The sequence below is a fragment of the Peromyscus californicus genome, unplaced genomic scaffold (assembly GCF_007827085.1).
Source record: "Peromyscus californicus insignis strain IS unplaced genomic scaffold, ASM782708v3 Scaffold_10__1_contigs__length_136768540, whole genome shotgun sequence".
Lineage (NCBI taxonomy): Eukaryota > Metazoa > Chordata > Mammalia > Rodentia > Cricetidae > Peromyscus > Peromyscus californicus.
In genome coordinates this window covers 40,254,657-40,276,168 of record NW_026294391.1, presented here as the reverse complement: position 1 = coordinate 40,276,168, position 21,512 = coordinate 40,254,657, and positions in this window count along the sequence as shown.

Here is a 21,512-nt window from a genome sequence, read left to right as displayed (position 1 = left end):
AAATCAAAAGGTCACATAAAGAAATAGAAGAAAAGAGAAAAAAATTAAGCAAATGTATAACTCCCTTGAAGAATGCCAAGAAAGCCAAGAAAACTCAAACACATGAAAAAAAAAAAAAACTATTCAAGACCTGAAAGTAGAAATGGAAGCAATAGAGAAAACACAAACTGAGGAAATTCAGGAAATGGAAAATCTGGGTAAGTAAACAGGAACTACAAATGCAAGCATCATCAACAGAATGACAGAAATGGAAGAGAGAGTCTCAGGCATTGAAGACATGTTAGAAGAAATAGATTCATTGGTCAAGAAAATGTTAAATCTCAAAAACTCCTAATGCAAAACATCCAGGATTTGTGGAACACCATGAAAAGACCAAATCTAAGAATAATAGGAATAAAAGAAGGAGAAGAATCCCATATCAAAAACCCAGAAAATATATTTAACACATCATATAAGAAAATTTTGCTAACTTAAATTAGGACACGCTATTTTTTAGGGTACAAGAAGCTTGTAGAACACCAAATAGATTGGACCAGAAAAGAAATTCCCCCTTGGCAGATAATAATCAAAATACTAAACATGCAGAACAAAGAGTATGAAAAGCCTCAAGGGATAAAGGCCAAGTAACATATAAAGGTAGACCTTTTAGAATTACACCAGGCTATTCAATGTAGACACTAAAAGAAAGAAGAGTCTTTACAGATGTTATCTAAACTCTAAGAAACCATGAATACCAGCCCAGACTACTATACCCAGCAAATTTTCCATCACTATAGATGGATAAAACAAGATGTCTCATGACAAAGTCAAAATAAAACAACAGCTATCCACTAATCCTGCCCTACAGAAGGTACTAGAAGTAAAACCCCAATGCAAGGAAACTAACTATATCCACAAAACCTCAGGCAATAATCTCACACCAGCAAAATCCAAAGAAGGGAAACACACACACACACACACACACACACACACACACACACACACACACAACCAGCACCACCCACAATAACAAGGTAATGGGAATTAACTATCACTGGTCATAATATCTCTCAATATCAATGGACTTAATTTTCCAATAAAATAACACAGGTTAACAAAATGGATACAAAACAGGATCCATTCTTCTCCTGCATACAAGAACCATAGCTCATCATCACAAATGGACATTACCTCACCGTAAAAGTTTGGAAAAAGATTTTCTGGGCCATTGGACCTAAGAAGCAAGCTAGTGTAGCTATTATAATATCTAAAAAAATAGACTTCAAACCAAGATTAATCAAAAGAGATGGAGAAGGACATGTCATGCTCATTAAATGAAAAATCCACTTGGGTGAAGTCTCAATTTTGAACATCTATGCCAAAATTCAAGAAGACCCACATTTGTAAAAGAAACATTACTAAAATTTAAAGTCACACATTGAACCTCAGACATTGATAGTGGGAGACTTCAACACCTAACTCTCAACAATGGACAGGTCATGCAGACAGTAACTAAACAGAGAAATAACAGACATTATGAACCTAACAGATGTCTACAGAACATTTCATCCAAACACAAAAGAGTATTCCTTATCAGCATCTCATGGAGCCTTCTGAAAAACTGTCCATATATTTGGTTACAAAGCAAGTTTCAATATATAAAAGAAAATTGAAATAACACACTGTATCTTATCAGACCACCATGGAAAAAAGCTGGGTTTTAGAAACAACAGAAAGCCTACAAACTCATATAAACAAAACAGAATTTTGAATCTCTGCAGAATTATGACTGGGGGGTCAAGGAAGAAATAAAGAAAGAAATTAAAGACTTCATAGAATACAATTTAAATGAATGAACAACATGCCCAATCATATGGGACACAGTGATAGCATTGCTGAGAGGAATGTTAAGAGCTCTAAGTGTCTTCATAAAGAAATTAGAGAGATCTCATTCTAGTCACTTAAGAGCACATCTGAAAAATGCAGAGTAAAAAGAGTCAGGCACACCCAAGAGGAGTAGAAGGCAGGTAATAATCAAACATGGGGCTAAAATCATTAAAATAGAAACAAACAGAACTATTCAAAGAATCAAGGAAACAGTTTGTTCTTTATGAAAATCAATAAGATAGACGAACTTTTATCAAAACTAACTAAGATAGAGGAAGAATATTCAAATTAATAAATTCAGAAACAAAGTGGGTGGCATAATAACAAACATCAAGGAAATCCTAAGAATCCTTACATCATACTACAAAAAAATTATTCTCAAAACCTGGAAAATTTAAAAGAAATGTACAGTTATTTTCTCCATAGAAACCACTTATCAAAGTTAAAATATCACTGAAACACTTTAAATATATCTATAACACCAAGGAAGCAGAAGAAGTAATTGAAAGTCTCCCCATTTGAAAAAAAAACAACAAACAAACAAACAAAAAATAACACCCAGGGCAGACAGTTTTCCAATACAGTTTTACCATACTTTCAAAGAAGAGCAAACACAAATGCTTCTCAAATTATTCCACAAAATAGAAACAGAAAGAACCTTGCCAAATGCATTTTATGAGGCCATACTCACGCTGACACCAAAACCATACAGACTCAACAAAGAAAGAGAATTACTAACCAATTTCCCTAGAAATATACAAGCAAAAATACTCAATAAAATGCTCACAAACTGAATCCAAAAAAATAAAAAAAATCATCCAGCACAATCAAGTTGGCTTTATCCCACAGATGCAGAGAAGGTTCAACATATGAAAATCTGTCAATATAATCCACCATATTAAAAAACTGAAAGAAAAAGAAACATGATCATCTCATTAGATCCTTAAAAAGCCTTTGACAAAATCCAACATCCCCTCATGATAAAAGTCTTGGAGACATCAAGGATAGAAGGGACATACCTAAACATAATAAAGGCAGTTTACCTCAAGCCTATAGCCAACATCAAATTAAATGGAGAGAAACTCAAAACAATTCCACTAAAATTAGGAACAACGCAAGGCCGTCAACTCCCTGGAAGAGTGTTTGGGGACGCTTATGTATATTATCATATCATCTACAAATACTGATACTTTGACTTCTTCCATCTCAATTTTTATTCCTTGATCTTCTTAATTTGTCTTCTTGCTCTAGCTAGAACTTCAGATATTGAATAGATATGGAGAGAGTTGACAGCCTTGCCTTCACTGAAGTGTCTGGATACAAAATTAACTAAAAAAAGAATCCTATATACAAACCATACCCTTGAGTAGAAATCAGGGAAACAACATCCTTCACAATAGCCACAAATAGTACAAGATATGTTAGTGTCACTCTAACCAAGCAAGTGAAAGACCTACATGACAAGAACTTCAAGTCTTTGAAGAAAGAAATTGGAAAAGATGTCAGAAGATGGAAATATTTTCTATGCTCATGGATTGCTAGGGTTAACCTGGGCTCAGAGGGGCTCACAGAGACTGAACAGATAAGTAGGGAGCCTGCATGGGACTGACCTAGGCCTTCTGCATATATGTTACAGTTGTTTAACTTGGTCTTCTTGTGGGACTCCTAACAGTGCAAGAAGGGACTGTGTCTGATTCTGTTACCTGCTTTTTGGACACTTTTCCTCCTTGTCCAGTCTTAATAGGAGAGGAGGTGCCTAGTCTCACTGCACCTTGATATACCACAGCTGGTATATATCCACAGGAGGTCAGTCTTTTTCTGAAGAGAAACAGAAGAGGAGGAGTGGATAGGGGAAAGGGAGAGAAAAAGAGGGGAGGTACTTGGAGGAGAGGAGGGAGGGGAAACTGAGGTTGGGATATAAAACAAAATAAATAAATAAATGAACAAAAACACAAAAAGAAAACTCTGATTACAATTAGTACATTAGGAAAATTATAAACAAATTGAGAAATTCCAGTTACTCACCACCTTAATTTTTCTTCTGATGCTAAATAAGCTCTATAAGGAATTAGTAGGTATGTATATTGCAAGATTATAACATATAGTTTACATTATAATAGTTTTTATTAATTTAAAAGAGTGCACATCTGATCTTTGTTCCTTGGGAACAAGAAAAATACAAGGAGTTTACTGTATCTGGCCAATATAATTTAAAAACTGAAGAGAAATTTTATTTATCTACAAATTATTTTAATGCTAAAAAAGTACATTGAGAATCTCAAATGGCTGAAAGGCATTAAGGAATTGCTCATCATCCTTAGTCATCAGGGAAATGCAAATCAAAACAACTCTGAGATACCATCTTACACCTGTCAGAGTGGCTAAGATCAAAAACACTGAAGACAGCTTATGTTGGAGAGGATGTGGAGCACGGGGAACACTCCTCCACTGTTGGTGGAAATGCAAACTTGTACAACCACTCTGGAAATCAGTATAATGGTTTCTAAGAAAATTGGGAATAATTCTTCCTCTAGACCCAGTTATACCACTCTTTGGCATATACCCAAGGAATGCTCAAACTTACCACAAGGATACATGCTTAACTATGTTCATATCAGCATTATTCGTAATAGCAAGACCCTGGAAACAACCTAGATACCCCTCAACTGAAGAATGGATAAAGAAAATGTGGCACATATACACAATGGAGTACTTCTCAGTAGTAAAAAAAAAACAATGATATCATGAAATTTGCAGGCAAATGAATGAAACTAGAAAATATCATCTTGAGTGAGGTAACCCAGACTCAGAAGGACAAACATAGTATGTACTCACTCATAAGTGGATACTAAATGTGAGGGAAGGGATGACCAGACTGCAAACCACAACTCCAGAGAGGCTAGCTTACAGGGCAAGACCCTAGGAGGGACACATGGGTGACCCTGTGAAGGAGAAGTGGATGAGATCTACATGAGTGGACTGGGTGTCGGGGGAACGGCAGAGGGCGAGGAGTGGGGGATGAGAACATAGGAAAATGGGAGGGTCAAGCTGGAACAGGGAAAAAGTGGGAGGACAGGGAGGAAGATACCATGATAGATGAGGACATCATGGGAATAGGAAGAGGCAGGGTGCTGCTGGGGAGGCTCTCAGGAATCCACAAGGTTGACCCCAATTTGGTCTGCTGGCAGTGGTCCAGAGGGGGCCTGGACCGGTCTACTCTGGTAACTGGTCTAGAAAATAACCTAGCTGTCATCATAGAGCCTTTGTCCAGTGACTGATGTAGGCAGATGCAGAGATCCACGTCCGGGAATCAGGCTGAGCTCCGGGAATCCAATTGATGTGAGAGAGGAGAGATTCTGCAGGCGAGGGATGTCGAGATCATGATGGGAGGACGTGCAGAGATGACCAGCCACACTAGTGAAAGCCCATGAACTGTGGAATGGTGGCTGTGGAGCCCCCATGGGACTAGACTAGGCCCTCTGGATACAGAAGACGGTTGTTTGGCTCGAACTGTTTTGGGGGGCACCCAGGCAGGTGGATCAGGATCTGTCCCTGGTCTATGGGCAGGCTTCTGGGAATCCGGTGCCTGAGGTATGATGCCTTGCACAGCCTTGGTGCAGTGGGAAGGAGCTTGGACCTGCCTAGGCTTAGTGTGCTGGGCTCTGCTGACTCCCCATGGGAGACCTCAATTTGGGGGTTATGTGGATGCAAGGTGGCTTGAGAAAGAGGGCTGGGGGGTGGGAGGAGGCAGGATGGGGAATCTGTGGATAGTATGTGTAGTGAGTAAAAAATTTCTTAATAAAGAAAAATGAAAAAAAAAGAAAGAAACTAAGCCAAGCTAAGGCCAGGCATTCCTAAGTAATAATAATAAAAAAGAAAAAAGAAAGAAAAAAGTACATAGCGCTGGTCAGTGGTGGCACACGCCTTTAATCCCAGCACTCAGGAGGCAGAGCCAGGTAGATCTTTGTGAGTTTGAGGCCAGCCTGGGCTACCAAGTGAGTTCTAGGACAGGCGCAAAGCTACACAGAGAAACCCTGTCTTGAAAAACAAAAACAAAAAAAAATTGAATCATGGATTCTATTCCAAATATGAGTTAAAGAATCAATTTGAGGATAGGCTCAAAAGCAAAAATAGAAGAATAATTTTGAAATTTAAATTAGAACTTCATATTTTATACATTTTTCAATTAGTTATTTAATTTTTAAGATTACAATCAAATGTTTATTTTAATTGGTACAATAAAGATATACACTAATATTTATACTTTTCCAAGCATATTATGCAAATATATAAATGTAACATACAGACACAGACATAGACACAGCAACACACACACACACATATATGTATATGACTGTTTTAGAAAGGTGTTATGCAAACAGGCAGCACTAAGTATAATCATTTGTATTGAAGAGATCCCATGGAGATGAAAGGGAAATGTGGTTGGGGAGATAAAGACAGAATTGGAAGGGAAGTAATGGGGCTGAACTTGATAAAAGCACATTATGTACATGTATGAAATTCTCAATTAAAATTTTTATGTTATTCTACAAGAAAATTATTTCATGTTATTAACCCTGGTAACTGGTACTGCTTTTCTTATTAATATAAATGACATTGTCTGATTATGTTACAGGTACCCTTAAAAGAAGACACCATCTTCTTTGATGAAATAGAAAGGAAACGAAGATGAGAGGAAAGTTAGAGAAATTATAGGTATACAAACTAATAGACTCACATACTGCCTCTTAGATGAAATCAACCAACACTAAATTTCAGTCTTGTGAAAGCTGAGAAATGAGCTAAACATAGGTAGATTTCTGATTATTTAATTTGCATTGTCAAACCACTATTTATAATATCACTTCATTTTATTCATACCTATGTAAATCTCACTATTGAATTATGCCATATATTATCTATACTTTATATTTATATTTAAATAATTAATGTAAGATATATATTCAGATTAAAATGAAACAGAGCATTACTAAACATAAGCCTCTAATACAAAATATGAGTCATAAGAAAACGGCTGAGAAGTGTTCTGCTTCAGGGGAGAGGCATAATATGTCTAGAGCCTTATAAATACTGTCAAACTAAGACAGAGGAATCTATCTTATGAATTATCAGTGAAATATGGACAATTTTTATTTTTATCAAATGTAGGGAACAGTAGCAGACTCAACAATTTGTGAGTCATGGTACAAAATGTTAAATTATTTCTCTTCTGCTAACCATATTCCACTCATCAAGTAGTGAGTTGCTCACCAGAATTCAGTTTTTAAATTTTAAAAGTTTACCGATGGGTGTAAGTTGAGGTATTTTGTTTTTACTTACTGTAACATTTGTGAAAAAATTCTTTCTAAGTCCTAGAAACCTTATCCCAAATGGATTTTATCTAAAAGAAAGCAAAAACTACCTAGATTCAATAGTCACCTTTCACCAGCACTTCATCAGCTATAGGCTACTTTAAAATGATTTTACAAACTCTACTGTCCGAAGTTTCTTTCTCAGAGGAGTAGTTCATATATGTAGTATCCTTCCATTATCAAATGAATGTTTCTGTTTGATATACATTTAATTGTATACATTGGATTAACCTAGTGATCTTCACACATAATAGTATCTTAAGTCTATGGTACTAATAAGAGAAATATTGACGTATTTGGTCTGAGGTGCAGTCTGGACATCAGATTCTTCAAATGATCCTCTAATTCATGCAATCGTCTAATTCATGCAATCAAGTCACAAGACTTAATAGTCACTGATGGAGATTATTTCTGTACAGATTTTATGTTTTAAAAGTTTATAGATTTCCTCTATAGTATCTCATTGTCTAGGTTTCTAATCATTGTGTTAATAATTCATATTATTTAATTTTATTTTCTGCTGTCTTGGTCATCTCTTGGAATAATCAGCCATATATATATATACATATATGTGTATATATACCTACACACACTTCTATGTTCTCCATATTTATTTGTAGAATGATAACCAGGATTTTATTGTTTCATGACAAAAATAGTGCAGGAAGTTATTAACATTGTAGCTATATTCCTGATTGACTATTTTATAATTTACTGAGGAATTCTATAATTAAGAAGCTCATTTAAATGATTAAGCAACTAATGGTTACAAAACACTTTAAATACCTATTATGTGTATGAGTCATTGCTCATCATAATTCAATATTTAAAATGTATTTTCATGTAGTTAGAATGCATTAGTTGACCTTGTTCTTTAGATTAAAATGATGTGCTTGAGAAGAAACAATATAAATCTCAAGGGAACCAAATAATTATAAACAAGTTTGAAAATAGTTTAAAATGCCATAATACTAAAAGGAATTGCACACAGTGTCTGAGAGATGGAGAGAATGCCCTAACTTATGTGGATTCACTTCACAGCCAGTAGATTGAAATTATATTGAAATATTTGAACTGGCATGGAACAAAAGGAATTTCTGATGCACTGAATGCTGTATGTAGTGGATGGATAACTCAATTTCACATAAATTCAAATGCATTTGTACAGATAAAGAATTACAGGTTGGTATCTATCAGGGTATTTATAAGATGAATCCTGTTTTCACTACAGCATTTGTTGAAAGTGTTATTCCTCCACCACGATATTAGCTTAATTCCCTCATCAAAACTCAATTGCCTATAAGTGTTAAAGTGTCTCATTTATCTTCCATTTATCTATTTGTTTGTCTTTATGTCAGGTACAGGTTCATGTATTAGGTCTCAGATCTAGGTGTGCGCATCCTCCAATTTTCTTGCTTGTTTTCAAGACTATTTGTTTTATTCCAGGTCCCTTCATTTTCCATATAAATTCTAGAGAAAACTTCTCAGTCCTTAGAAGTCAGTGAAGGTTTTGACATAGTTTGCATTAAATATATAGATCAATTATGGGAGTGATTCCTATGGTAAACAAGTAAAATTAACATATGCTTAACCATTTTAACTGTACACTTTACTTGTATTTAGATCTTTACCATGTTGAAAAACTTTAACATCTACATGGGGGGTCAAAATGTTTTCATTACTTAGCAGAATGTACCATTTAAATGATGATCCACCACTTCCCCACTTGATCATGTAGTAACCCTTCATCTGTTTTTGATCTTTCCATATTTTCCTACTATGAGTGCATCATAAAATGTCTTAGAAAGGATGGAAATGTATCTCAGTACCAAAACATTTGCCCTTTACGTGTAAGGCCCTAAAATTGATAAGAAACATTGTAAATCAATTATAATGATTCAGTTTATATGATTTTTGCAATTGTTTCTGGCTTTTTCATTTTGCACATTTCAAAGTTCATATCATCTGTAACATATATTAATATTACTTTTTCTTGAGACAGGCTCTCACTTTATAGTCATGACTGTCCTGGCCAATTTGATATATAGACTAGGCTGTGATTGAACCTACAGAGATCTGCCTACCTCTGTCTCCTGGGAATAAATGTGTACATTGAATTTTTGTGGTTGAGTAATATTTAATTTTTATATACACATCGCATAATTGATTTTTATTACTTTTTATAGTTTCTACTCTACAGTTAAAGGATACTTATGCTCATTTCTGGGGCATATTAATGCTCATTTTTGGGGTATAGTACCATAATTTGAAACACATTTCCAGTCTGTAATGGTCAAATTAGGATAATTAACATTTATATCTCTCTATTATTGTTATTATTTATATTATTGGAAGCTTCAATTTCTTTTCTTGTGGTTAATAAGAAAAGCATCTTTGCCTCTATCTACTTTTCATAGCCAATAATGAACTGCATTATTCTCTAGTGGCATGAGAGTCAACAATTTTACCATTCATTAATAAGGGAGAACTTTGAGTATTTGTCTCTTTCTGCCTGGCTTATTGTACTTACAATATCATTTCTGGGTATCATTCATGTTTTCACAAATATGTAGATGTTGTATTTGGTGGCTAGAAGATATTTTATAGGTACCACATTCCAAAAATTCATACATTCATGAACTGAAATATCAATTGGTCCCATACTGTGGGTATCATAAAATTTATATTTTTCATGCTAAAATAAATATGAGCATGAATTTATATTTTAATATAATTATTTTATGTTCTTGAAATGTATACTAAGAATTTGGGTTGGATGTGTTGATTTTTTCCTTAATTTTCTGTTTGGAAATAACCTCCATTTGATTTCCCTTAGGCTATTCTAATTTATATGTCATTTTAAGAATTATAATTTCATTTTGCTAGCATTTAAAAAATTTAATAAAAGCTTTTCTACTTACATTGTAGAATGGATTTAGAATTTCTAATATTGAAAATGGTCATAACATCTTCATTTAAAATGCTAACTAGCTTTAATATTATGTAAGTATTGTAATGAATTGTATTTTGGTAATGCTAGGCTTATCAACTTTTATTTTACAGAAACTTACAGCAGTATTTCTAAATAGGCATGTCCAAGACGTTTTTGTATAATGCATAAAAAATTTTCATCAACTTATTTGAGCATTGTGAAGAACTATTATTTAATCTCTATAACTTGAAGCACATTTTAGATATTATACAGCTAAAATTTTATAACATTATGTTGATCTTTTGATCAACATATTTTGGATGTATTGTCACTGAAAATATTTAGAACTTTATTTAAGGAGTATCTATCATTTAGTTAAACAGTAGTATGCTTTTCCATGCTGATCATGTCATCTATGTCTCTGTGAGATATTTGGCATTTCTTGTGTAATAGTTGCACCTGGAATGGTGTGAGCACACCTTTAATCCCATCACTATGGAGACAGAGGAAATTGTATCTCTTTAAATTCAAGGCAAGTCTGGTCTACATAGTGAGTTTGAGGGCTGCTAAGGCTATAGGGACTCTGTCTCAAAAAAGTGTCAATTTTTATCTTTACCCAGAGTAAACTTCTAAAAAGAAAATCATTTATGTATATTTTCATTATTCCTTTTTTGTACTAAATGTTGAGTCTATATTTGTTGAATATAGGAATTATGTGAAGCTCCTTCAAGAACTCAGAAAGAAATGTCACGAAGAAACAAGTTTTATAAATCAAACCAACAGTTTCTTTTCCATTTTTCATGCCTCTTCTTTGCTATCTTTAATTATTCCCAGCCTTCAGACACTGTGTAGATTTCATTTGGAGTCTCATCAGGGGCCATTTTTCACTCCCCAGGAAACCTTACCATTTCAGTAGGAAAATGCCTTCTTTCCAGGCAAAGCTATCAGAGAAACATCCTTTTATTTCTTCTTTGTCTCAATTTGCATGAAAGACATCTTCAGTAGAACAAAGCCCTCTAAAGCAAAATTATTGCTGACCAAGATTTTATTGAAGGCACTTTTTAATATTTTACTGAGTCTCTACTGAAATTATATGATTTTTTTCTTGGCTAAATGGAACTATCATCTGTGAACTATTAATTAAACCATTAGAAATTGAACTAGTCATCTCTTGTTCATCTAAATGTCCATTCCCTTTTTCATATGCTTCTTAGTACATTACTAGGGATTGCACAGTGATGATTACCCTTTCTGTGTTTGTTTAATGAAATGCATTCCTTTAGGTTTAACTGAAATTTGCTAATGGACATTAGACTAATGTAAGTAAGGAAGAATAGAATTATTAAATTTCTACTCCCTTTTTCTGGCTATACATGTTCTTTTTCTTAGTTTGGGTTACTATTGGTGTGATGAAACATCATGACTAAAAGAAACTTGGGGACAAAAGGATTTATTTCGCTCATGTTGCAGAGTATTATAAACTGCTTGAGGCAGCACAGGTACTGGCTTCCTACAACTAGGAAGATTGAATGCAGTTCCTGGTCAGGCACCTCTGAATGGGCTGCCAGCTTTAGCTTTGGTTTCTATGACTGGAGAGGAGGTTGAGCCAGCTAAGAACCATGTAGAGGATCCAGGTGTAGCTTAGCAGTTTAAAGTTTGGTCATGTGGTCAAAAAAGGCGAAAGGATATGCAGTAAAAGAGGTCCACTGGTTCCCCAGGAGATTACACACTGCTATGATGAAGATGATGATGAAGAGAAGGAAGAGGAAGAATAAAGAGGCAAACTAAAATCCCTGAGCACCCATCAACAAGTCTAGCTGGACTCACAGGGCAAGGGTGGCCTAGTTTGGATTCTATTAGGGAGGGTGGAAGGACCTCATCGAAAGTACATTTGGAAATTTTCTGAAGGCATTAAATAATTCTGATAACTACTCACTTAAAAAAAAGAGGTCCAGCGGATCTCTGTGAGTTCAAGGCCAGCCTGGACTACCAAGTGAGTTCCAGGAAAGGCGCAAAGCTACACAGAGAAACCCTGTCTTGAAAAACCAAAAAAAAAAAAAAAAAGAGGTCCAGACAGAAAAACCTCTAAACAGTTTCCAGTGTTAAAATGTGTACAGGCTTAAGAAAGAGAAGAAAATGGGTATAGGCAGTTATTGAAAGAAATAAATATTAAAAAAAATAAAATAAAGTCTTTAAACATATAGGAAATAATAATAATAATAATAATAATAATAATAATAATAATAATAATAATAATAAAGCATGTAGACATAGGAAATACACAAGGATTCTGGTTGCTATATAGTACTGTTTTGATTTTTTGATTGCTGAAAAGCAAAGTACAGCTACTGAGAGATTTGGAATTAAGAGAGAGACTGTTGAAATAAACCATCTATTGAAATAAGCCAACCTATATACTTTAGGAATGCCTTAACTTTAAAATGAAAGTCAAAAATGTAAAATGGAACTTAAAAGATGCATTACTTCAGAGAAGAAGTTTTGCTTTTGTTTCCATGGGAAACAAGAGGTGGTGGATTCATTTCAGGCAAATGTGAATCAAGTTTTCAAGATCATACAGAGATATATTTTAGATAAGTACGTGATCTTCAGACCTTCAAAGACCTATAGAATATGGCATTAATATTTTGTTAACTTAGGGCTTTTCATGACAATGTGATACATCTGCTCCTGGCAGCAGCAATTTACTTAAGAGAAGATGATAGGCATTGACAAAATTTCATAAAAGTTTGATTTCCTTGTGGCAAGGCTAGTCATTTGGTCAAGAAACTGCTTTTGCCTTGATTGCTTGACTGTGATGTGAAGACTGGACATGCAGAACCCATAGGAAAGTGATTGCTGAACTTTGCCAAAGCAAGGCAGAAAAGGCCTTTGAGATTCCTGTTTCACAAAAGAGTCTGTCAGAAAATGTAGGACACAGAGGAAAGCAACTGATGAAATAATACAAGGCAGGACAGTCCTTCAAACTTACTGGTTCACTGAAAAGTCTTCCAGATGCTTTTGGTGTATAGGCTGAAGATGGATACCCCAACATTGCAGAGGAAATTTGGGTGACTGTTCAGGTAGCAAAATGTCTATGTTGTTTGGTAATATTAATTCTTTCTGTGGTCTTTGATGGAGTTAAAGACTAAGCAATTGGAGTTTCAGTTTTCCTTAGTTATGATAGAAAGTAAATTAGGTATAAAACTTTGGTGTCTTTAAGATGGGATGGATGGTGGAATGTTTTCTCTGAATTTGCTAAATGCAAATGGACTGAATGTTGTAAATTGCTTGATAACTGCTTTTGTTGTATGTTGTTTTATTATGTTAAAGTTAAAACCTTTCATTTTATTTAGACAAAAAGGTAGAAATGTTGTAGAATATTATTTTAAGATGCATTACATTTGTTTATAATCTAGAAATTTTTTTAATGATGTAAAAATGTGTTGCATTCTTTCACGATGCATTTGTTTAACTCTAGAAGCTGTATTACTTTGCCTGTCTGAAACACCTTGACTGGCCTAATAAAGAGCTGAATGACAAATAGCAAGGCAGGAGAAAGGATAGGCAGGCCTGGCAAGCAGTGAGAAAACACAGAAGAAATCTGGGAGAAGATCAAGGAAGAAGCAAGAAAAGAAGGAATGAGAAAAGGAGGAAAACATCAGAGCCCAGCCACCTAGCTACACAGCAAGCTATGGAGTATGAATTAATGAAAGGTATATAGAAATCGAGAAAGGTAAATGCCCAAAGGCAAAAGATAGACGGGATAATTTAAGTTTAGAATCACTGGCTAGCAATAAGCAAGCTAAGGCTGGCTTTCTTTTCATAAGAAAGCACAAAACCCTGTGTGTATTTATTTGGGAGATGGGTGGCAGCCCCTCCCCCCAAAAAAGCGAAAGAATGAAAAAGAAACCCAAAACATGCTCATAGTGTGCTCATAGTTCCACACAGCAGTTCAACATCAAAGGAGATCAGGACAAACAGGAACCTGGAGGCAGGAGTTTATGCAGAGTCCATGGAGGGATACTGGCTACTGGCTTGATTCCATGGCCTGTTCAACCTACTTTCTTATAGAACCCAGGATTATCAGCCCAGGGATGGAACCATCCATAATAGACTGGGCCCTCCCCAATACATCACTAGTTAAGAAAAATGCCCTATAGGCTTCCCTACAAGTCAATATCAGGGAGGCATTCTTTCAATTGAGGTTCCTCGCCCCTGATGAACCTAGGTTGTGTCAAATTCACATAAAACTAGCCAGTATAGTTTCTAAGAATTCTTTTCTTTTGCAGGATATTTCTTCTGAGGGCCTAGCTTTCAGTTTAAATAGCATATATTCATAGTAGTAGCCCATGTTTGCCAGACCTAGATGCATTCCTTTAATGCTGCTTCTTCTGCTTAGGTATTTTATTCCCCTATACCTAAAAATGACAAGACCATCCAGACAGTAATAATACCCATGTGATATCCCTTTTTGCCTTTGCATTTTCATGTACTATGATAAAATATTTACAAATTTACTATTGATCTATTCAATGAGGGCTGTTGATTATTGACAAAAATATTCTAGTTAAAAATTAATAATTAAAATATACTTACTTATCATTTTATCTCTTTGTAGTTTCATAAATCCTTAGCTAAGATTGTATATTATGATTTTTAATGAGAATATATTTTCAAAATATTTTCACAAAGTTGTTTCACAATTATATTAATTAGTGATCACCTACACATAAATTAGGTTACTTGCACTAATATTTATAAACCTCAAATATTTAGTTAGTGGCAAAGTGTGACTCCTTGTAGAGTGATGTGAATATAAGTTCATATTAAAATATATATTCAAGATGTGTTCCATTTCCAAATACTATTTATATGTATGTCATTTAGTCAACTTCCAGAAACAGGCTTAGATAAATGCAGACATTGTATGAAGTGGTAGCTATTCATGTCTAGTTACACCTAGGATTTATTGTTAGGCACCACAGCAGTTAATATATTTCCTGATATTTAAGTAATTTTCTACCATCATTGGGAATTCATTTTTTCCCCACAGTACATGTATATTTCCATGCCAATTAGCTAAACAGTAAATAAGTAATGATCTCAGTAGTTATAAATTTCAGAGATCTTGCATGGTAAAGATAAGTCCTGCATGGTTCTGATAGCTGATTTGTTGCAAGGTTTGGGGGAATTTTTCTTCAGAACTAACTTAGTCATAATATAATGAGGTATAATATTGATAGATAGTATAACTTTAAAATTTGGTTTAGTGTAGAAATGAAGCGGTACACGTTGAGTAGTGAGAAAGCAACATTTATTTTGCTGCCTTAAGATTGGACAGAATCTATTCTGGAGTTTCATTTTTATCAAAAAGCCCTTACAGTGTGCTTAGATAAATTATAGAGTTAAAAGCTTCTTCCAGAGAAAGAAAATCATTAGAAGACAGTTTTTGGCAGTGCTGTTAAATGACTCATGCCATATAAGTTAGTGTTTTTGTCAACTTGACACTAGCTGGAGTAATTAGGACCAAGGGAAAGTCAACTAAGAAAATGCCTCCATAAACTTGGCCTGTGGGTATATCAATGGACATTTTCTTGAAGTAATAATTGATGTTGGAAAGTATAGCCCACTATGATCAGTTTCACTCCCGGAAATTCATCAGTGGTCTCTATTTCAGTTTCTGCCTTCAGTTTCCAACCTTGACTACCAATTTCCCTTCAGGATAGACTGTAGTTTTAAGATGAAATCAACTTATTCCTCTCTAAGTTGCCTTCGGTCATGGTATTTATTACAGCAATAGTATGCAAATTAGGATGAGAGTCATATTAGCATTTCAAAATTTCTTTTATTTTCAGTTCTAATATAGGTCTTTATTTATTTCTAAAATATTACCATTAAGAAGGAAGACTACAAGTACAAATGAGAGTCTAGGAAATCAGCATAAACCTGTGAAGTTAAGCAACACAAATATACACATTTCAAAGTGGTTAAGTTTAGTCATGTAATGTCTTTATTATTGAATACATGATTCATTTTCTGTCACGTAGCCCTATCAAGTCTCAGGAAGTTTAGAAAAGATATGTTCAAAATAGCCTGGGTTTAGTAACTAAATAGTACAACAGTGACATTTATTTTTTACTTTTGTAAAATACTATTTCTGGAAAGTGAATTTATTTTTCTATCAATGAATGTGAAAATTTTCTTCATGTCTGGTCAAAAAATCACTGCAGGGTGTGTTGTGTTTCAATTACTGAAATCCAATGTTTGTTCTACTAGAATATATCTAGAAATTCAAAACTCATAGGCTCACTCCTTCTGAGTAACACATTTTAAATGAATATAAAGAGAAAACAGGAAGGGATTTAGGTTGATCCTGTGTAAAATCTTACACAAATTTTGGTAAGCATTAACTATGAAGAAGTACAACAATGGTGGAAGAAACACAACAGATTTGTTCCCGCTCATACAATCTTCATCTTCTGGGAAATAAAAACAAAACTGTGTTTGTGTTTTGCCCACAATATGTAGTTTTTAAGGCTTATTGAAACTTCTTCACTCTGATGTATGTATTTACCACACATAGTAAATGAGGAAGGTCCAAGTTCCTCCCCTTGCCTCTGCCTCTACAGAATGTATCTCCCCATGAAAGGCCTTACCTTCTTGTAGGAGGGAATGGGGTGTGGGTTGGGAGGGGGAGGCTGGAGGGGCAGGAGGAGGAAAGAGAGGGATCTATGGTTGGTAAGTAAAATGAATAAAAATTGTCTTAATAAAAATAAAAAGAATGTTATGCTTGGAAAAAAAGAAAATGAGAAAGGTAAATTAGGAAAGTGATAACCAACGACATTCTCGATGACATAATTTTTCAAAAACGAACTTTAAAAGAAAAGGTATAATTTGTAAAGTTATTAGTAATCATTTTACTCTCCATGCTCTTGTAGCAAAAGACAGTAGAAACAACAGTCTTTGACCAACTGTTCAATAGGCATGGGGCCTGGTCTGGAGTGTTGTTGATAAACTTAGTAAGATGCTGTTGGAAAAAACTGATTTCCTTTCCTAGCAGGAATCAATTACAAATGGCTTCTTGGTTAGGAATAAGACTTTGTATCCATTTCCCTTTCTCAGAGCTGGAATCTTGTCTGGCTTGGATGTGTGTGGGACTTGTGCATCCTGTCACAAGCTCTGTAAGTTCATATGTGTATCAGTTGTATTATGTCTGGATAACACTGTTTTCTTGGAGTCGTTCACCACCTGTGGCTCTTACAATCTTTCTGCCTCCTCTTCCTCATAAATTCCTGAGCCTCAGGAGGTGCTGATGAAGACACCCAGCTATACACCCTACAACCTACAGTTATTTCTTTTAAACAGTTTGTCATAGTGATAGAAAGCTGACTACTAAATTCTGGATTGCAAATAAATAAAGCTTCTGCATTTATCTTTTCAGTCTAAATTCCACTTAGTAACAATGTTCACATACATCTTGAATACACCAATGTAGCTAAAATGTCACAATTTCTACATATAATCAATATAATGTCAATTACTAAGATATTTCCTGTTTTATGACAAGGTTTTGAATTACAGTTTGGATTTTTAGTGTAATTTGGACTGAGTGCATGATAATATTGAGTGTTATACAGGCGAGAGGCCATGGCATTGAACTATATTGGTCAAGGACACAGCAACAAGGTGAAGTGGAAAGATGAAAGTGTGAAGTCATACAGATCAGAGTTTGAACTCCAGCCTCTCACTGAGGCATGGTGGATACTAGGGAAAATGTCCACACTTCTATCTGGAGGACCACTATGAGCCTTAGATTTTTCACACATAGAAAAGGAATGATAGTACCTGCCTTGGAAAGCTGCCGTGAAAATGGTGGAGATACCAATAGCACCAGGCATGTCTTTCCCAGTGAGTCTTCCCATGTGTTTTCCTGTCTCTTTCTTCAAAGAGTAATTGTTCATTTCATCTTTGTTTCCCCAGCTGGTATAATGGTAGACAAAGAATAAATGTTCACGGAACTAAAAAAAAAAAAAATTAAGCCTCCATTCTTTACGAGGAACTAGTGGGGATTTTTATACAACACTGCAATGTATTCATTTATCCTTAAAACTGCATCTGAAATAGGCTTCAGCTTCCTAAATGATGACATTAGACTTTAAGCATTCTGTGGAAATGGAATCAACTCTTTCTTGTTGAAGATGATGTTGATCATGGTGTTTATCACAGTAATAGTTTACAGAAGAAATATATCTATTTGCTATACTTTGTTGCTTTTCTTTTCATCACAAAAGACAAATTAAAACTTCAAAAACAACTATTGAGTGCTGTTGAACAATTAAAGGACGTTAGACAGGTTTTGGAGATATAGTTTTTCTATGTTTCTCAAAGCAGCCTTGAATTCAGCCACCCTAGTTTTGCTATACAGATGTTCAATATAACACCTGACTTAGTATAACAAAAACAGGCAAAATTCAAAAAGCGTTGGGAGGCAAGGTAATTAAAGGGTCTTGGTGTGATCAATGCATGCTTTATGTGTCTTTATATGTCATACTGTACCACATTAACAGATACAATATATATGCTAAGGGAAAAAATGATGTTTAAATAAGCAAAATTATAAAAACTGAGTTCCATTCTTTTTATATCTATACCTGAAGCTATTCTGCATCATAGACTATGTGTATGTGCTTTTACATCATATAACTCACATTCTTTTGACTATTCTAATTATATTCCATGTATTCCTATCATCTATATTCATAAAAATGACTAATAAATTATCCTGTGATCACTAAGAACTCAGTTCTTCATTTCCTTTACAGTAAATTGCTGTTAGGTTTCCAAATCTTTACAATTGAAAAAAGTGTCCATAGCATCTGTACTTACACATACATACACACACACACACACACACACACACACACACACACACACAAAATAGCTGATATTATTTGAATACATAAGAGCAAAACGGTTTTATGGATTTAGTGAAACAGTTTTGTTCAGTGCCTTCTATGAAAGTACTGAATATTTTTTATTTTAAAACAGCCTGTCATCTTTTTTTTAGAACGTATTAATTGTTTAAAATAATGTTTCTTTCCAACTCTCTTGCCTCATTCATCTCAGTGTTAGAAATACAGGAGTGTGCACCATGCTGGGACATCTGAAAACCTTTTATAATTACATTAATAAACTTATAAATGTACAAAATAAAACATTTAAATTAAGCTGATCCATTGGCATAAAGAATGTCACAGATAAAAATGCCTTAGCTTAATGTTCTGGTTATTCTTTGTTGCAGAAAATAATGAGCTATGAAATATCAAGATAAAACTGATGGAATAATTGTAACATGATTGCTTTCAAAAAAGATATAAACATCAATAAATTACATATATGATAAAATAAGTCATAAACAAAAATAGAATTTACAAAGATGTTATAAAGTGAAAATATCCACAGAAAATTTATGATTATAGAATGGAATGCATAGTTTTTCACATATCCTAATTAATTATCTCATTAGAAGAGAATTATCTCAATGTAACACAAAGGAATACAGATATAAAGTGAAAGTAGTTCCACACTGCAATTTCTTTTTTTACAATAGGTAAGCCAGGACACCACCCTAGGCAAGAAGGTCCTTTTGGGCAGAAAGTGCACTTTTTTTTAATGCACATGCTGACAGTGTTTGTTTCCCATTAGCTGGAGTCCCACCTAACAGTCTTTTTAACTTTGGCTAGTTTTTCAATTATCTGCACAAAGGAAATGAAGGAAATGGGGAGAGTGTCAGCAGCTCCAACCCGTCAAATTCTAGGAATAAGTGGTGCATCAGGGGAGTACACAAAAGTTTTACCAAGCTGGGGAGACTTTAAAATTTACATACATTTCATAAAGTAGGGGAGATTTTAAAAAATTCTTAAAAGTGGGCTAGATTTATGGGATATGAATCATTTTTAGGGTAGCTATCATTGATAGAAAATGAATTTTTTTTTTGGTTTTTGGAGACAAGGTTTCTCTGTGTAGCTTTGCTCCTTTCCTGGATCTCGGTCTGTACACCAGGCTGGCCCTGAACTCACAGAGATCCGCTTGGCTCTGCCTCGCGAGTGCTGGGATTAAAGGCGTGCGCCACCACCACCCGGCTTAGAAAAGGAAATTCTTACAGCTACAATAAGTATGAAAGTTTAAGAAAATAATCACTGTACAAAAATGGACAAATAGATATCAATAGATGTTAATTCTGAAATTAACTAGGAATAGACTTTGTGGTGTTTAAAACTTTCAAAACAAAAACAATATAAAAAATACACCAACAACAACATTGGGGTGGCTTAATTATTTTTCTATTGTTGTGACACCATGATCAAGAAGACAAATGAGCCGGCCGGTGGTGGCGCACGCCTTTAATCCCAGCACTCGGGAGGCAGAGGCAGGTGGATCTCTGTGAGTTCGAGGCCAGCCTGGTCTACAAAGTGAGTTCCAGGAAAGGCGCAAAACTACAGAGAAACCCTGTCTCGAAAAACCAAAAAAAAAAAAAAAAAAGAAGACAAATGAAAGAATAAATTCAATTTTGGGACCCCAAAATGCAGAGGGTAAGAGTCCATTTAATTTAAAAATTAATTCACAGTATTTTATTCTTATCCCCTACTTCTAACCAGTTGAAAATGCACCTAGAGAAATATCACAGTGAAAATAAATATAGAATTGAATTAGAAAACATTCCTAATGATCTCAGTTTTTCATCCTGTATAAAATGTTTCCATCATAATTTATTAGAGTATATCTGGCACTTTCTATATCAACAGATATATACAAATGTAAATATGGACTTACACTCTCATTCCAAGGCCAGAAATATAAAAAAGCAAGTTTATCATACATAAAATATCCAGAAATTCTATATGTCTGAAAGATCACAAAAAAATGATAAAATTATTAAGATATTTAAAAATGCTGCACTGGTGTGAGTTTGAAGATTTTTGAGTCTCAAATGAAGGGAAATTACACCCATGGGTATAGAAGTTGCAACTGAAAGATGTTAACAAAATCAGAATATTAAATTATTGCTGTATTGCTAAAAGCAAGGAAACAAAAGTACAGGTTTAAAAATGGTTCACAGTGTCACAAATTCATGGAAAAGAAACTTGTCTCTTTTGTTTTGGATCCACAGTGAAGAAAATTATGGAATTACATAACAAATTCAAATCAAGTAAATCAATTTCTTGGCAAGGAATATCTGCTTAAGTACAGTGCAAGATCATACTAAGGTTTTGTTCTATTAATTGAGATCATGTACTCTGAGAAGAAAAGAATGAGGTAGGTAAATGCATTTCAGGGGTGTT